General features: G+C 32.3%; 1 long non-coding RNA gene across 1 annotated transcript in view; it reads right to left on the bottom strand.

Annotated features, from left to right (window-relative positions):
- Nucleotides 1–16,564, bottom strand: part of LOC109119512 (uncharacterized) — a 48,188-nt gene extending 31,624 nt beyond the window's left edge. The window contains exons 1-2 of the long non-coding RNA XR_011215130.1: nt 16,533–16,564; nt 15,692–15,794 (exon numbers count right to left, since the gene is read on the bottom strand). This is a non-coding gene — a long non-coding RNA (uncharacterized lncRNA). The remainder of the gene's footprint in view (nt 1–15,691; nt 15,795–16,532) is intronic.
- Between the last annotated feature and the right edge of the window lie 252 nt (nt 16,565–16,816).

Genomic DNA, 16,816 nt, shown 5'->3' with positions numbered 1-16,816 from the left:
TGCTCCTTACGATTTTCTTGTTGAATAGTGAATTCAAAAGCTCTAATTAGATGATTCATGCTATGTTACTTACCTAGTTCTTATTGGATATCTGTTTTATAGTTTGAAGGTTGATCCACGCAAATCTTACTTGCGACTTGTACCACTCCCATGGATCAGATGAATTGATTGAAAAAATATAATGAAATATGACTTGACAAGTGTAGCATGTGCTAATGAGATAATCATCTCATTTTGATATAGTGAGGTCAGTTTATTCTCCATGACTTTTTATGTAAACATGAATATATAACTTCTTGAATGTCTTTAATTTATAGGACACATAGTAGAAATAAGGTGTTAAAACTAGCATCTCTCACTTTTAGGACATGAAGTAACTCATCAAGTATGTAAAAGAATACAGAATGAAAATAAGTGATAGATACAACATTTAATATTATCCATTTCCTTTATCAAATTATGTGAAAGTTTCTGCTTTGTCACGATATATGTTGGATATGATATCCATTTCCTTTATACAGTCAATGGCATAGTGACAAAATTTGCTATAGAAAATGCGACGAAGACTAGGATAGTAATTGAAGATAGAAAGATATATATATTGGGATCATTTTTGAACATTAAGATTCCTATAGATTAACTTTGTAGTCTCATTATGGGGTCTTCCGCTTGTTAGGTTTATTACAAGGTCAGAGTTGTTATTGCTGAGTCGAGATGCTTTGATTTTTCTTCTTTTATTTATAGGATCTTTAAGTATCAAAGTTTGATTTTGTTTGAAATTATTAGATCTTGAGATTTTGACAAAGCTCTGTCTTTTTAAAAAGATGAATACTTTAAGTATGGAGTGATTATATGTGTACTAGGCGATGACCATATAATTTTGGTTTCATAGTTATATCTTTGTGTTATCTTATATATGCTAATGTTATATAATTATTCGTACTTCTTATGTGGTTTATAATACTATAATATGATTATATCAATAATATTAGTTAGGTTGCCAATGCACATTATGGTTTGAAGACTTGATTTTACTTTTGATAACAGACTTAAACTTTTTGATTGCTTAACTACTCATCTCAGAGCAAATTACAATAGTTTGAGACCATTTTGTTGGTGTCTATAATTTTCAGAATTATTGTGTAGATTGTTCTGGTCTATGTTTCTTCCCTATTGTACATTCCAGATATGCTCATAAGAGTTTGTGTTTCTTCCCACTTTATATGACAGATATCCTCATAACACAACATATCTGCATAGACATATTTTTTTGTGAAGTAAGAAGGATATCATTAATAAAGCATCAAGCAGATGCACAGATTACAAAAGAATGATTTTTCTGTGTCAAGCAAACATTTAACAACAGTGATGATAAATTCTAGGTAAGAATCCACACTAAATACGGGAGAGAGATAAACAGAACAAAAAGAGCAATCAAACATCCTACTTTAATGGTAATCAAACTGAAACAAATTTTTCTGTGTCGAGCAAGAGTATTTTAGAATAATCCAACTGAAACAAAAAAATTTAGGTGTCAACTTAGTTCTCAAGATTAATTTCCATGGACATTGATTTGTTAAGGTCTTCTTATAGTTTTTTTGAAGGTAGCAACTATGTTCCCTGTTTCTCACCAAATTCATTAAAGATACTTCTGATGTACTAATTACCTACTGATAAGATAAAATATATGTATATAATCAAATTAATCATAAGATAATCATAAATTTATCTGTTAGATTAAAAAACACACATGTGGCGCGTAACCATCTTTGAGAAGATTGTTTGATGATTTGACATCGCTATGATTAACAGGCCTTCGACATTCAATTTGTTGGTAATTCATATCTTCTGTGATTCCAATGACTATTCTGAATCTTTTTTCTCTTGTTACTATTGATTTACAGTAAGCTTACCATGTATGTTTTCTTTGAATTTTATTTATTTACTTTCTTTCTTAATTGTGTCTATCCTATTAATTTTTCTTATTTTTCCTTAGAAGTATCATCAGTATTTAAAAACATTTGTGGAGGATTCAAGGATTGATTTGGCATAGCTAAAGTGTCATGACTAGGTAAGAAACTTTTATAATCTTATAACACATAACTCTATAACTTACGCGTGACTTTTAAAGCTTACTAGTTTCTGACAACGTGCATTACACGTTTATTTTTTACTATTTTTACATAATTTAAAATTTTGCTATCAAATGGAAAAATTTTAAATCAGAAATATTAATTTTACCAATTATATTTCATGTATCAACAAAAATAAATAAAAAGGGATTGTGCAATTGGCATCAAATCATCGATATTTTGATTAAGAATTAATTTAAGGAAATGCGAATGTCATCTATGTTTTATTAAAATGATACAATTTTACATTTAAATAACTAATTAAATTCGTTTATAACATATTATTTGTGAAGTATTTAACGATTGTTATTCAAAGATTAAATATTGGTATCTTCTTCTAGGAATTAACATATCACATCCAAGGATTGGATGGATTTACCAAGGTGTAGGAAAGAGTATATTGATGACGTTGAATCATTTCTAAATTTTGCTTACTCTTATAGAGATCCTCAAGCAAAGGAAATTCAGTGTCCATATGTAAAATGTTGTAATATTCGTTGGACTCGAATGAATGTAGTGTATGATCATCTTATATGCTATGGATTTGTTAAAGGCTATACTAGATTGATAAATCACGGGGAATGGGATATCAAGTTGAATGTTTAAGATAATATGGATTACTCGGATGATGATATTGATGGGTTGTCGAATGATCAATTTAGAGATGTTGCACAGGCTGAAGGAGTGTATGATGGTCCTAATGAAGATGCCAAAAAATTCTATAAATTGGTTGAAGAGGCAAATCAAGAATTATATCCTGGTTGTACTGGATTCTCTACATTATCATTCACACTTCGTTTATATTTGTTGAAGTGTTTGTATAGATGGAGCAATGAATCATTCACTTCTCTTTTAGAGTAATTAAAAGAGGTGATGCCCGAGCTGTAAGAGCAAAAAATCATTCACATTCTTCACGATCAGCTCATGATTCGGTTCTTCAAAAGAAATTTTGTATTTCACATTTTCTGTTAATAATCTGAAGTTATTTTACTATATTGAATCTTTGAAAGTTGAGTCTATATTTTGTTTTTGTCACTTATTGTGTCCTTTTAGATTATATACCTAATTTTGGATTGTAGTTTTGTACTTTTTCCACTGTTGTTTACTGTTTTGAACTGTAATGGTTGTTGCGAGATATGGTTTTAATTTTGAGATAGTTTTGTTGTATTATCGTGAATGAATTTGTTGTCACTTGTGCTAGTTAAGCTCTGTTGTTCTGTGGTTTCAGTTTCATCTTGTTGATGCTGGTGCTTGTTGTTGCTGGTTCTTATTGTCTTCTTTAAATTGCTTCTCTCAATTTTTTGCCTTGTTTACCTTTTGATTTGTTGCTGGAAGGAGTCTTAGCAGCTGTCAGTGAATAAAAATCCTGTAAGCTTATAATTTAGAGTTTTTGTATGTCCGTGCTATGTTGAACTGTCATATAAGCTTGGGTCATAAATGGTCTTGTTTGAAACGATAAACTTCATTTTGCAGCATTTCAAACACAAGCTTAGTGTGCTCGTAGTTCTTATGATGAAATTCTTGAGAGCTATGTTGTTTGCTTGTATTATATAGCCTTAGTTTGTCATAAAGGCTTGCATGCTTGCACAGCAGTTCCACTTTTATCCAAGTACCGATCGGGCTTATACCATGTGAAATATCTAGAGCTATACGTTAATTGTTGTCATTGTAGCTTTGATGATTATATGTCTGTGGCTTTAGTTATCTTGATTTCTATCATTGGTGATACTCAATTGCTCTTCTTGTAAAGGAAATGTAGAGATAGATTCTTATGTCACCGTTATCCTTTTGTAACATCTATAAATTTTTAATGGTATTATGTTTGACATTCATTTGCCTAAATTCAGTTGTAAATTTAAATACAGGAAGGGAACTTACCTTGATATATCTTCTATCCAGGGTATCCTTTATTAATGTGGCATAGAGAATTCTCCAACCAGAATTTTTGTTCTTTCACGGGGAGTTTCTTGTGATTCTTGATGGTCTAAGTTTGGGTTTGTGAACTTTCCAGCTAATTTACTACTAAAGCTATCTGTTTTTTGCTTTAACAGTATTTAAAATGTAGTTTTTTCATATAGGTTCATGACATCAACCTTATAGTACTTCTCATCTTTTGGATGCACTCTTATTGTAACCTTTATTAGAAAAAATAGTTACATTCTGTCATCTTTGAGTGTGGTAATGTTGCAAGAGATGTTCTTGATAACTTGGATTGAGTTACTCATCTTAATTTGAGTGTATTTGCCAATCTTGCAAAACTTGTTAAGCTTTTATGTCTAACAATTCAATTGTTGTGATAATGCCCAACTTGTTAAACATGTAAAAAATCTGTATTGCATTTGCAGGTTTCTGAAATTGTTGGAAAAATGCCTAACTTGTTAAACTTGTAAAGGCTTTTTGGTTTGTACTAAAACTTGTTTGTCTACAGCATTTGCAGGTTTGTAAAATAATATTTGCCTTGTTCCCCTTTGTTTTTATTCTTCCTATAAGCCTCCATGTCTTTGCTCAATATCAAATTGTGAATGTCAGCTCCCAGTTACTACTTAGGCAGGAACTGGGAGCGCTAGTCTCTTGAGGTCTTTTTTTTATGTACAAAATTGGAAAATTTCATTAAACATGCAGATTCTTTATGTACATGCTTAGTTAATTAACCAGGATTAACAAGACAAACAACAGTTTGAACTTCTTCAATCTCTTCTTCTTTCTGTCTCCGACAGCTGCAGTGTTGTTCTTTTTTAGCTTCTTTTCGTCCTGTGCATTATGTTCTGCATGAGATTTCTCGGCTATGCGAGTTTTTTCAGCTGCTGGCCTTTTCTCAGCAGGCTTTTTCCCAGCTTTTCGTACAATCGTGGGAAGAGAAAGGGAAATATTACAAATGCTCTGAATGGAATTTGAGATGATGTGTATCTGTTATATCTTTGTGTTTACAATTCATGCAGTAATCCATAATTCACGTGATTATAAATGTTCTATATGATTTGCGTATATATATATATTGATTTGGATTGGTTGGCTTACAATGAATACTCTCTAATTATGCACTTTCACCTTTATTTCACTTACTTATAAATTTATTTTCAATGTGCAGGAAAATGTCGGTAATTGAATTTAAATTGTGGAAGAAGTAAACTCGATCTTTTTTTGTAGTGAACGATAAAGAGTTTTTGTACTATTCTCATATAGGTTAGTATGCATTTGGTATTTTGGAATTTATTGATATTAGAGATCTTTAAGCAATTACTTTCTAAGTTTCGGAGTTTTTGAACATCATTCTTGAAGTTTATTTGAAATATATAGCCTTGATTTAATTCTGTGATCATATATTGAATATTTTCAATTCAATAGTGTTGCTCTAGATGAGATATAAAGTTACACTTTTTAAGTGTTCTATATGAGATATAAAGTTAAACTTTATAAGTGTTGCTCTAGATTAGAAATAAAATTACACTTTATAAGTGATGCGCAAGATGAGATATAAAGTTTCACTTTATTACTGCTGCTCAAGATGAGATATAAAATTACACTTTAGAAGTGTTGCTCTAGATGAGATATAAAATTACACTTTATAAGTGTTGCTATATATGAGATATAAAAGGCAACACTTTTGAAGTGTTGCGCTAGATGACCTATAAAAGGCAACACTTTTAAAGTGTGACCAATAAAACCGCAAGGTCAACACTTTTAAGTGTAGTATAATAAAAAATAGGTGTTGCTAATGCATCACAACAAAGTTTGGCCTTATACTTCTTTGGCTACGCTTCATAAGTGTAGCCAAAAGTTGTGACATTTAATAAGTGTTGCCTAATGTCAAAGGTTACGCTTCTTTTGGCCACCCCCTAAAAAGTGTTGCCTAAAGTCCAAAAGTTTGGCCTTTTATCAAAGGCACCACTTTTTGCTAGTTTAGGCTACACTTTAGTGGGGTGGCCGTAGGCCTAATATGGTGTAGTGATTTTCTTCATTTCCCCCCTGACTTTTCACTTAAGCCATTTCGAATCCCCCTTACCACATTTTATTATTTAATTTTATTATGAAATATATTTGGTGAGGTCTTGGGTTCAATCCCCACTGACCTCAAGCACTTAAAAAAATCATTTTAGAACGTGATTGATTATTTTTTTTACATTAAGCTGCCCAAGCACAAATATCCAGAATGTTGGAACCTCTTTGCATTCCATTTTCTCAACTTTTATATGTTAGATTTAGGATAAATTTTAGAATGACATATAGTGAAGCTTTAGGTGCGTTGTCATGGTTATTTTTGACAATTTAATCACCTTTTTGCAGTCCATTTTCTCACCCTCTTTCATGTTAAACATCAAGACATTTTGAGTAGTTTTTAAAGAGATCTTGAGGTACATTTTCAAGATTACTTTCAATCAAGAATTTTCATTTATTTCAGAAACCTTGAACTTATATGTACATCACATTTTCAACATATTCATACACTTAAAATACAAAAATTTAATCATGCGAAATTTCATGCTCTTAGCCGAGACCAAGTCACAGTTCCGAGTAAACATTCAAACATGTATTCTCAAACAGCTCTAAAATCATCAAGCAGAAGTTATTCCAATCTAAGATCGTAGGGATCTAGGGCCAGGGACATGAAACGGGGAAAAACCCTAGTTTTCGAGTAGATTCATCTTAGCCTTAAGGATGTTTTGGTAAAGGGACCAAGAGGGAACAAAATTCATACCTTAATATCCTTCAAAACATGTTTAAATGCTACCAATTTACCATGAAACCAAGCCTCACCACTGAAACATTAAGCACAATCATGTCAAGAACATTGTTTTGCTTTATGCTTTTAGACTAAATTTTCTTTTGAGTTTTTTTTTTGCGTTCAAGTTCTTGGTGAACTTTATATTTTGTTTTTCTGTTATTTTAGAGAAAAATAAAACGTTCAAGTGAGATGAGAGTAGAGTGAAACGTGAGTTTTAGTGGATTGGGATTAGGTTATTTAGGTGTAGACTTAGTCAAACTAGAACTCCTCATTATTTATTAATATTAATATTAATATTATTGCAATTATTATCTTCTTCTTTTTTATTAAAATTCCGTTTTTCACTTTATTAAATCAGCCATTTAAATAATAATTAATTTAATTAATTCACTACATATAATAAAATAATTACATCATTTCCCCCACCTAGGTTCGAACCCAGGTGGAGCAAGATTTCACTCAAATGCCAATTTCGGCCCGTTCTCCCCAAAATGCCCCTCCACCATATTAATAAAAAAATTAATCAAATTTTTAAGATAACTACGATACTGCCCTTATCCTGGAAGAAGACCATTTTAACCCTAGACCCTCCAAACTTAAGATTTCCCCTTCTTAAGTATGGTAAAGACTAATATAGATAAATCTTCATATTCGGGTGCCCTACATGGCTAGACCCAACCTTTCCTAGATCAACTAACTCAACAAGTTAGTTGTCTTAGCTTTTGCAGAGGTTTAGAGGTCTTGTTCTACGCGCATTAATCCAAGTGAACCCGGTCTAATCTAGGCATTCAAGATAAGATAGACATTACTTATCATTGTCATTTTAAGGGTAATTACAAGTGTCCACCCTAAAATCCTCCATTCACATTCATTAATTTAATTTAGATTCATTTAAAGTGTGTGTGTGTGAGTACATGTGAGCACAAATTTCACATGATCACAATTTTCTTAACATTGACTTCTAACATTCTTACACCTTTATTCATCATGGTTCACACAATAACATGATTCACATATAAACATTATTCGTTCATCATATTCCACACACTAGCATACTTCACAAATACCATTCTTCATTTCAGACACTATGATATGAGTGTACTCTACGATCCTGGTAAGGCCAATGTCGTTGTGGATGCCTTGAGTCGTATGTCCATGGGTAGTGTTGGTCATATAGAATATGGGAAATAATAGTCAGTCCGCGATGTGCATAGATTTGACCGGTTGGGAGTTCAGATAGATTATCCTATGGGTGTTCTAATGATCCAATATAGCTCTGATTCCTTCTCAGTTGTTGATGTGAAATCCAAGCAACACCTAGATCCTACCTTGATGGAGATGAAAGATTATGTACTGGCAAATCCATTGAAGCTTTCTTCCAAGGGGTAGGGGTGATAATTAAATATGAATGTAGGTTGTGTGTTATGGGTGTAGATAACTTGAGAGGACAAATTTTAAAACAAGCCTATGGTTCACGATATTCCATTTATCCAGGAGCCACCAAGATATATTGCCACTTGCAGGGGACCTCTTGGTGGAATAATTTGAAGAGGGATATAGCGGATTTTATGGACTAAATCTTTAATTTTCAACAAGTCAAGGCCGAACATCAGAGAGCAGGAGGGTTGTCTTAGGATATATCAATAACCATCTTCAAGTGGAAAGATGCCAATATGAATTTCATTGTAGGTTTGCCCCATAAACGAAGGCAACATGATTCGATTTGGGTTATTGTTTATAGGATGACCAAATCATCCTATTTTATTCCTGTCAAGGCTACAACATATTAGGCGGAGTATTATGCTAGATTATATCTCATAAAGATTATGAGAATGCATGAAGTCCCCTTTACTATCATTTCGTATGGGGGTACTCAATTTACTTCTCTTTTTTAGAAGGCATTGAAAAGCGGACTTTGTACCAAGATGTAACTTAGTACAACATTTCATCCTCAAATGAATGGTTTGGTGGGGAGAACCATCCAAACCCTAGACTCTATGATGAGGTCATGTGTCAATGACTTCAAGGGTAATTGGGATGACTATGTATTATTGATTAATTTTGACTACAATAATAGCTATCACTCAAGTATTTCTATGGATCCATCTCCAATCAGGTGGTTTGAAGTAAGTGAGTTTTCTCTAATAGGTTCCAAAGAAGTGTAGGAGGTCATGGAGAAAGTATGACTCATAAGATATAGATTAAGATTGACTGAAGTTGGCAAATATCTTATGAAGACAATACAAGGAGGGACCTTGGTAGGTCACTTGTTATATTTGAAGATATCGCTCATGAAATGGGTTATAAGGTTTGGGAAATTGGGAAACTTAGTCCCCGATATGTGGAGCCATATGATATGTTGAAACATGTTGTTAGTGTTTCCTATGAGTTAAAATTGCCAATTGCTTTGCTCGGGTGCATCCAGTGTTCCATGTATCAATGCTCAAAAAGTGCATACGCGATCCAGTGTCAATCCCTTCTCTAGATGGCTGAGGAGTTGATTCTACCCATTCTTATGAAGAGTTCCCGATTGAGATTAATGTTGGGAAAGAACTAAATATGGAATAAGTATGTAGCCTCCGCAATGGTTCTTTGGAAGAACCACTAGCGGAAAGTGCTACTTGGGAGGCGAAGGCCGATATGATATCCCAATATCCTCACCTTTTTCATTCATTTTCTTGTAAATGTATAGGTTAGTAATCCATCCTAGTCTTGGTCTATATAGGGTCATAAGTTTATATGCACTTTCATGATTTTCCTTAAGTATGCATGTTCTTGTGAGAAATCATGTTTCATATGTGTCTTGAATTTACATGGATTATATGGTCTTCATGTTTGAACACACTTATATGTTGATTGCTATTTTTTATCTAGTGTGATATTTTAAAATAAAATTCTCAAGTGCGAGTTGATAAAATGATGTATAGGCTCCTTGTTGAACATATTGAGTTATATGAGAAGGAGAAGGAAATTTGTCCTTGCATAATGTGAAGTGACCAAATACGTGTCTATTTGGTGGTTGATATAGTTTCTACCTCATTGTGATCCATTGTTGTGCTTAAGAAAGGAGTTGATGTTTTCTCCTTTGCTATTGAATCATCATTATATATCATGTGTTTGTTGGACTGCTAGTCTTGAGTCGTAATTCTACTATGATGTTTAAAGTGTCATTCGATGATGAATGTTCCCCAAATGGGAATATTATTACACCTTAGAAATCGAAAGACATAATATGGGAATCTTAATGAAGTTTAATGACTTACAATAAAAGGTTAAAATGATATTTCAAGACCTATCCTAACATAATTAACTTAGTTTTGAACTGTTAGTGGATAAGCGTCAAGAAATGACCATGACGTACAGAAACTAGTGAAAGTGATCTATTGTGACCTTATGTCTTGTATAGGGTTTGAAGAGTCGTATGAGGAGTGTTTAGGGTCAAAACCTCCAGGTACATATCCCCAAGCACCACCCTAAGGGTCTTTGAGGAGGACCAAACCTTCGGTTCTAGAAGATATAAAAAAAAGCATACTCTACGAGGATCAAGCCATAAGTCGTACAATAACTCACGCCCCGTAAATGGGATAAGTTATTTAATACTTAGACTCACCCAAAAACACCCTAAAATGGACCATCAGCCACAAACCACAAACGTGCAGTACGGTTTGTGGACCAACACACTCTCCCCTGGAAGGGTCACATGAGTTGAAACTTAGTCTCCTCGTGAAGACCCTTTGATAAACCCCTCAGTCCCAATTGACGAGTGAACAACACGGTCCATGGATCATTCCACGCCCCATGGACGGGGACTCATAGATAGCTCATGGACTCACTGTCTCCACACGGCTAGATAAAAGGTAGTTGGGTACTTATATAATTAATTAGATAGCTATTAAAAATGGTTATAATTAGTAAATTTAGATATATTAATGTATTAAAAGTAATAAAAAATTCGTCCACTTTATAACTTCAAAACCCAAAGGCTCTCACTTCTCACTAAATTCTCTTACTACACAAAGACTCCATTGAAGAAGAAGGTCAAAGCTTCAAGTCTCACGAACAAGACTTTTCTCCATTAATCCATAAGCATTGACAAGGTATGGGGACTCTTTACTCTTGGTACTCCTTTCCCCAACAGGTTCCTTTAAAATCTATTTCAATGTTAGACTCTTCACTCTTGGTACTTCTTTCCCCAACAGTTTCCTTTATAATCTATTTCAATGTTCTTCCAATTTTCTAGATTTCACTCAATTTCGTGGGTCACCTTTAAACTTGAATTATTTGTTCTTGAATTCATTCATAATGATTGATTATGAATGTTTTATGGATGAGTTTATGCATCATATTAGGTTTTTTTACCTTATATCCTAAAGACCCATGAATGTTCCTCTTCTTTTAATTCTAGTTCTTGAATTATGTTGATTAATGATTTTAGGTGATGTAATTAAGTATGTTCTTGTATAATTGACTATTGTATGATAATGATAATCTATTTTATGGATGAATATCATGGATTTGGGACGAAGTCTTGAAGGGGTATCTTGAAGGCCATTGGTAAGACCTTCAAGGCTATGAATATTCTATGTAGTATTGGGGTTTATATTTGGTAGTGTGGATTACTTGAAGTATGAAGGATGAATTTATGAATGCTACATCATGATATGAATGTGATTATTGTGAGATGAATGTGGGTGTCTTACTATGGGGAATGGAAGGTAGTTTCTATACACATTATATGTCATGTTATGAAGTAGTGTTCTCAAATGATGTTGGGTTTATGATTAAATACTTTCTCATCCTTGAACCTATGAGATATGTACATGTTATATGAGGGGTTAAAATCCTAAGACCTATACAAGGAATTGAATTTTAATCAAGACTTAAAAGACTCTTCAAAAGGGGAATTTATCTTAGCACCAAATGAACTTTACAATAAGAGGTGTTCTTTCACGAAGGAAGAAAGGTTCACCCCATGTATCATGAGGTGGAAACTACAACGCTAATTAGAATAAAGAGAGATTATATAAACAACCTCCTAGTTCCTCAACTATGTGCCCTCATAGGAACCTTCGCTAGTGAATCCACTTAGATGCTATATGTATGTTTCTGTCTTACCTTGGAAAGTAGGACACATCCTTTCGGTGTGAGGGGTTAACACGGATTTCATGTAGCTCACATGGCCTATGTCAATTATGGAAAAGTTTCAGAATGTTAATGTTAATGATTGAATGTAAGAATATGAACACTAACTAACTATATAATAGGTGTTACTTAGTGTAGATAAGGGTATGAGACTTTACAAATACATTACACAAGTAGATCTTGACAGGAGTTATGTATATATGTTATAATGTTTTGCATGATGATGCTCTCATATGATATGCATAATGATGGATTTAGTTGATATAAATAATGTTGGTCTCACTTGGTATGTAGGTTGTTGACTATACATGTTATGATGATGTATGAGATAAATAAAAATTCTGGTGTTCTCATTGCTAGTTTTCTTGGTGTGTCTGGGCTTATGGGGTTTCACATTCACATTGTACTAGTATACTTCGATTGGAGTTTGGAGTAAGGTCTTGTGATGAATTTATAAAATTAACTTTAACTATGAAATGTTGACTAAGGTTTTATCATGATGTCACTTATGGTATAACCTTGTATATTGTTCTTGGAATGTGCTCAAAGGCTTTTAAAGTAAATATAGCATGCTTATAATCAAAATTTATCGTTGTGCATGTTTTCAAATGTTTTACTTGTGTATGTTTCCATACTTAATACATGTGGTTTGTATTAACCAGATGTATCTTACTTTCTACACTAGTGTATGTTCGGGTCGTTGAGGTGATTCTGGTCCTTTCTTGAAGAAACGTGGATTGTATTCCAAATTTGGTGACTCCTCAAGTCCAAGGATGCAGATGTTTATAATTATTCTAGTTCCACTTTCCTTATGTAGAGACTATGTCGTGTTCGTATTATAAGACTTGTATTTGATCTAAGGACTATGTCCTAATTTTCATACTACTCTGTCTAGATGGCAATGTGAACCAAATTAGTTTCCATTTTTATCTATGAAGTAAAGTTGAAATTCAAATAAAAAGTTTTATATTTCCATTATTATTCTATCAAATATGCAATGATGAATTACAAGAGATTGTCTAAGACCATTCGAGGTCAACGACACTGGTTACAACTAGGAGGTGCTCTTTGGTCGTGACAATACAACTTGCCTAAGGTAGAACTAAAACTCTTAGCTAAAGTGGATCCACTTCTTAAATATCTATGTAGGCACGTAGTTATGGAATAATGGTATTGTTACTATAAATGCAACCTTTACTAGCATGAGGGCTTCCATCCCAATAGATTTTACCTAGAAGCCCGGCCTCTACTATCATGAGGACTTCCATCTCATATCACTATCCATTAGGGCATAAGAATCACTTTTATTGATTTTATGCTAAGTCCTTAATTTAACATTATTATTAAGGAAGAATGTCGTGACAATGAACCCAACAACTCATTCTAAACCCCTGGATCCATTAGGGAGACTAGTTTTCAACCCTTAGAACAAACTTATTTGACAAACCTTCCACATTAAATTCTCTTCACACCAATGTGTGTGTATCTTTATAATAAACCAAAAAATATCATAATTAGATCATAATAAAATTACTTTACTTTAAAAGCAATCTAATTCAACACACACAAGTCTCATACATATAGCTAGTTTTCATACTTTGTCCTTTCAGGAGTTATAGTTAATTATGCATCAACATCAAAAAAATTACTTTATTGAACATGTATAATAACCTAATTCAAGTAAGAAATTAATCACATGCATATTCAAACACAATTGACAAACAAATACACATATTGATGCTTCAAGATTGAATTTAGAGAAACCTAGATATTCAAGGATTCTTAGATAAATTCTTTAAGAAACAATAGTAATTCATAAAATTGATCATAATATAAGACAATAAACAGATTGAAATCGTTTTGGAAGTGAATCCATGTCATAGATTAAAAAACATAGGTTTTTGGAGAAGTTGAACTTTGAAAAATAGAGTTTTGAAGGGGTTTATGGAAGGAAGCTATCGATAAATCAACACTACCATACCTTTTGTGGGAATCCTCCACTAAATTGAAGAGGAAGGTTGAGTTCTTGAGCCTCGTCTCCTAGTTCTTTTTCTTCTTCAATTGTGGTCTCTAGAGAGAGAAATTTTGAAGGAGAGAGCTTTTGATTTGGGACTTTTGAGAATGAGTTACTTTGTTTAGTTTAGGGGTCTTATTAACTATTTAAAGAGTTCTTAATTAGTACTAAAAGATCTTAATTAGTTAGATAATTAATCATAAGCCCTCCATCTAAACCTGAACTTCACAACTAAGGACCTAATTAAGTGGTGACTCACAAAACCCCAACCCACGAACCGTGTTTGGGGTAATGGCACATACAGGTCATATATGCTTTGAATCATAGATGCTGAAAAAATAGGGAGGCTCAGCCTCGACCTATGACAGCCCACCTACAAGGCATGGATCCACCCACGGTTCGTACGTGCCCAATCTGTAGGTGTTTTTTGACTTATGGTTGTTATTGAAAGTCGTCCCTTGAGGTTTAAATCCAACATCACTTGTAGTACTATAGAGTGGTTAGTTTACGACTCTATTCATTATCCTAAACCTATATAGGGTACTAGTTTTACGTTAGGCTCTAGTTTAGTCTTATTAGTTTCATCGAGTGTTACAAATACATAATTTATGTCCATTGTAAGATTATTAACAAACAATAACGGATTTAATAAAATAAAGAATAAAATTGATATTATCTCAGTTGTGTTTATATGTCTCCCGGTGTATTATTCTACTAATACTTACATTGAATGAAGTTAGTGACATTATTATTCTAGTTGATAAGTGTCACTAATTTTTAGGTTATGAAAAATAAAATAAAATATAGTTTCATTACAAATTTTAAGTAGATGCAAATTAAGATAGTTGTAAAATTTTTTTATAAAAGACATTTGTAGTCATTTGCTTAAAAATAATGCTTTTCCTTTTTCATTTTTGAAAGTGAGAGACTCCATTTCTTACGTAGATATATGAATTAGTAATTCTGTGATACATTTAAAATAATATTATATATATATATATATATATATATATATATATATATATATATATATCTTTCTAACCAGAAGTTTGATAAGGTACATTGTAATCACTATAATGAACCAATTTAAAATATAAAAATAATATCGAGTTTAAATATACAAAGTGATTATACATCATTAAAAAGGATTGGTTGAAGATGTAAATACTGTTGTGTATGAATACGTTCATGTGTTTTGAGGCATAGGATCATTTTATTTTTAGTAGTCAGATATCTATGTTTTGTAACAAATGTAGATCAGGTGTAGTAATGAACTACAGATTTGTGGAATAGGTAAGTCTCACACTTAAACAGAACGAGCACATAAGACATTTCAAGATGTCAAGTTTAACATAGAAATTAATGAAAGAAAGGCAAATATATGTATATAAGAGATAACGAACATAAAAGTAACTGAACCACAAGTTTAGTTACGAGTTCCACATAAGGAGAATTTGTAGGTTCCAAAGTACCTCTTCTTAGAATTCAGTCAAACATCATCTCTTCAAGATAGACCAAATTGGATATGCAGCAGCTCCTTCTAGATTTAGAAGACATATTATTCGAGAAGGATTTCGCCAAAAGAAGAGATTCATCATAGATGTATATTATAATGCTCAACAATTCAACAGAATAAAACACCGTTAGAATTTATAGCTACAAGTGGTAGAGAAATAGTACCTTATAAAGAATAGAAATTGCCTTGAGGAATGTTACGGAAACTGTTCTGAAAGAGGTAATTAGGTGTATCCCACATGATTCATGGACTTTTGTCAATGATTATCTGAAATAAGAAATAATAAACTTCAACAAAAGAAATCCTAGATTGAAGGAAAGAGTAGATAGATAGAGTTGTCTATTTTGTGTTCTCTGAAGTGGTGTTCATATAGGTGTTTCTACAATGGCTAGTTTGACTCCATTTAACTTGATAAAATCTTTCACTAAATAATAAATAGACTTCAAAATAATATTTCAAAAATAATGTTTTCCCAACCTTTTAGATTACATTAATTTTTCAAAACGAAAAAGATTGATTTAACAGATACCCATTAAAATAAACTAAAGCACACAAAAGACAAAATATTTAGTATTCTATTTTTTCTTATATGAAGAAACAAATCTACTAACAAAGCAAGTTATTTAAAGATTATAAATTTTGCTGAAGTTAAAAAATATTACATCAACGAAATAAATTCCACATCTCATGGTCAAGCATCTATGTGGTCGAGTTCCCGCACAACCACGAACAACAAAACATTCCATTATTCTTCTTTTTGAGAGACCGTGAAGGGGGGAATGTGTAAAGAAATAATCTTAACACCATAAGGAAACGCAATATATCAATTCAGCATATTATGTATAAAAGATAAATTAGAAGAGGATAATCTATATCTTAACTGTGCAAAATGTTGATACACCATGTTATATCCTAAAAAATTATTAGTTTGGGAGAATGAACACCCATTCAATAATTATTTTGTTATGAATTTTACCAACATTGATAAATAAAGTTAAATTTTACCATGCTTGCGATTGATGAAGTCCAAACTATTTAAATCAGAAAAATCATTATTTGACATGGAGAAACCAGATGTTTTTGATGTGAGTAAGTAATATTGAGACTCTTTCTGGAAAAAAAAAACAATGCAGCACTAGATTTAAAATGGATCATATCAAATATGGAAAATGCATTTGCAATGGGACAATAACATTCCATTTAGTCTACATTTGAAGTACAAAATATTTTTAAAATCCAACTATCATATGCGTTGGAGAATAAGTTGAGAGAAATATGGAAATAACAAA

The sequence above is a fragment of the Solanum lycopersicum genome, chromosome 2 (assembly GCF_036512215.1).
Source record: "Solanum lycopersicum chromosome 2, SLM_r2.1".
Classification (NCBI taxonomy): Eukaryota; Viridiplantae; Streptophyta; class Magnoliopsida; order Solanales; family Solanaceae; genus Solanum; species Solanum lycopersicum.
This window is presented reverse-complemented; position numbering and strand designations above follow the sequence as displayed.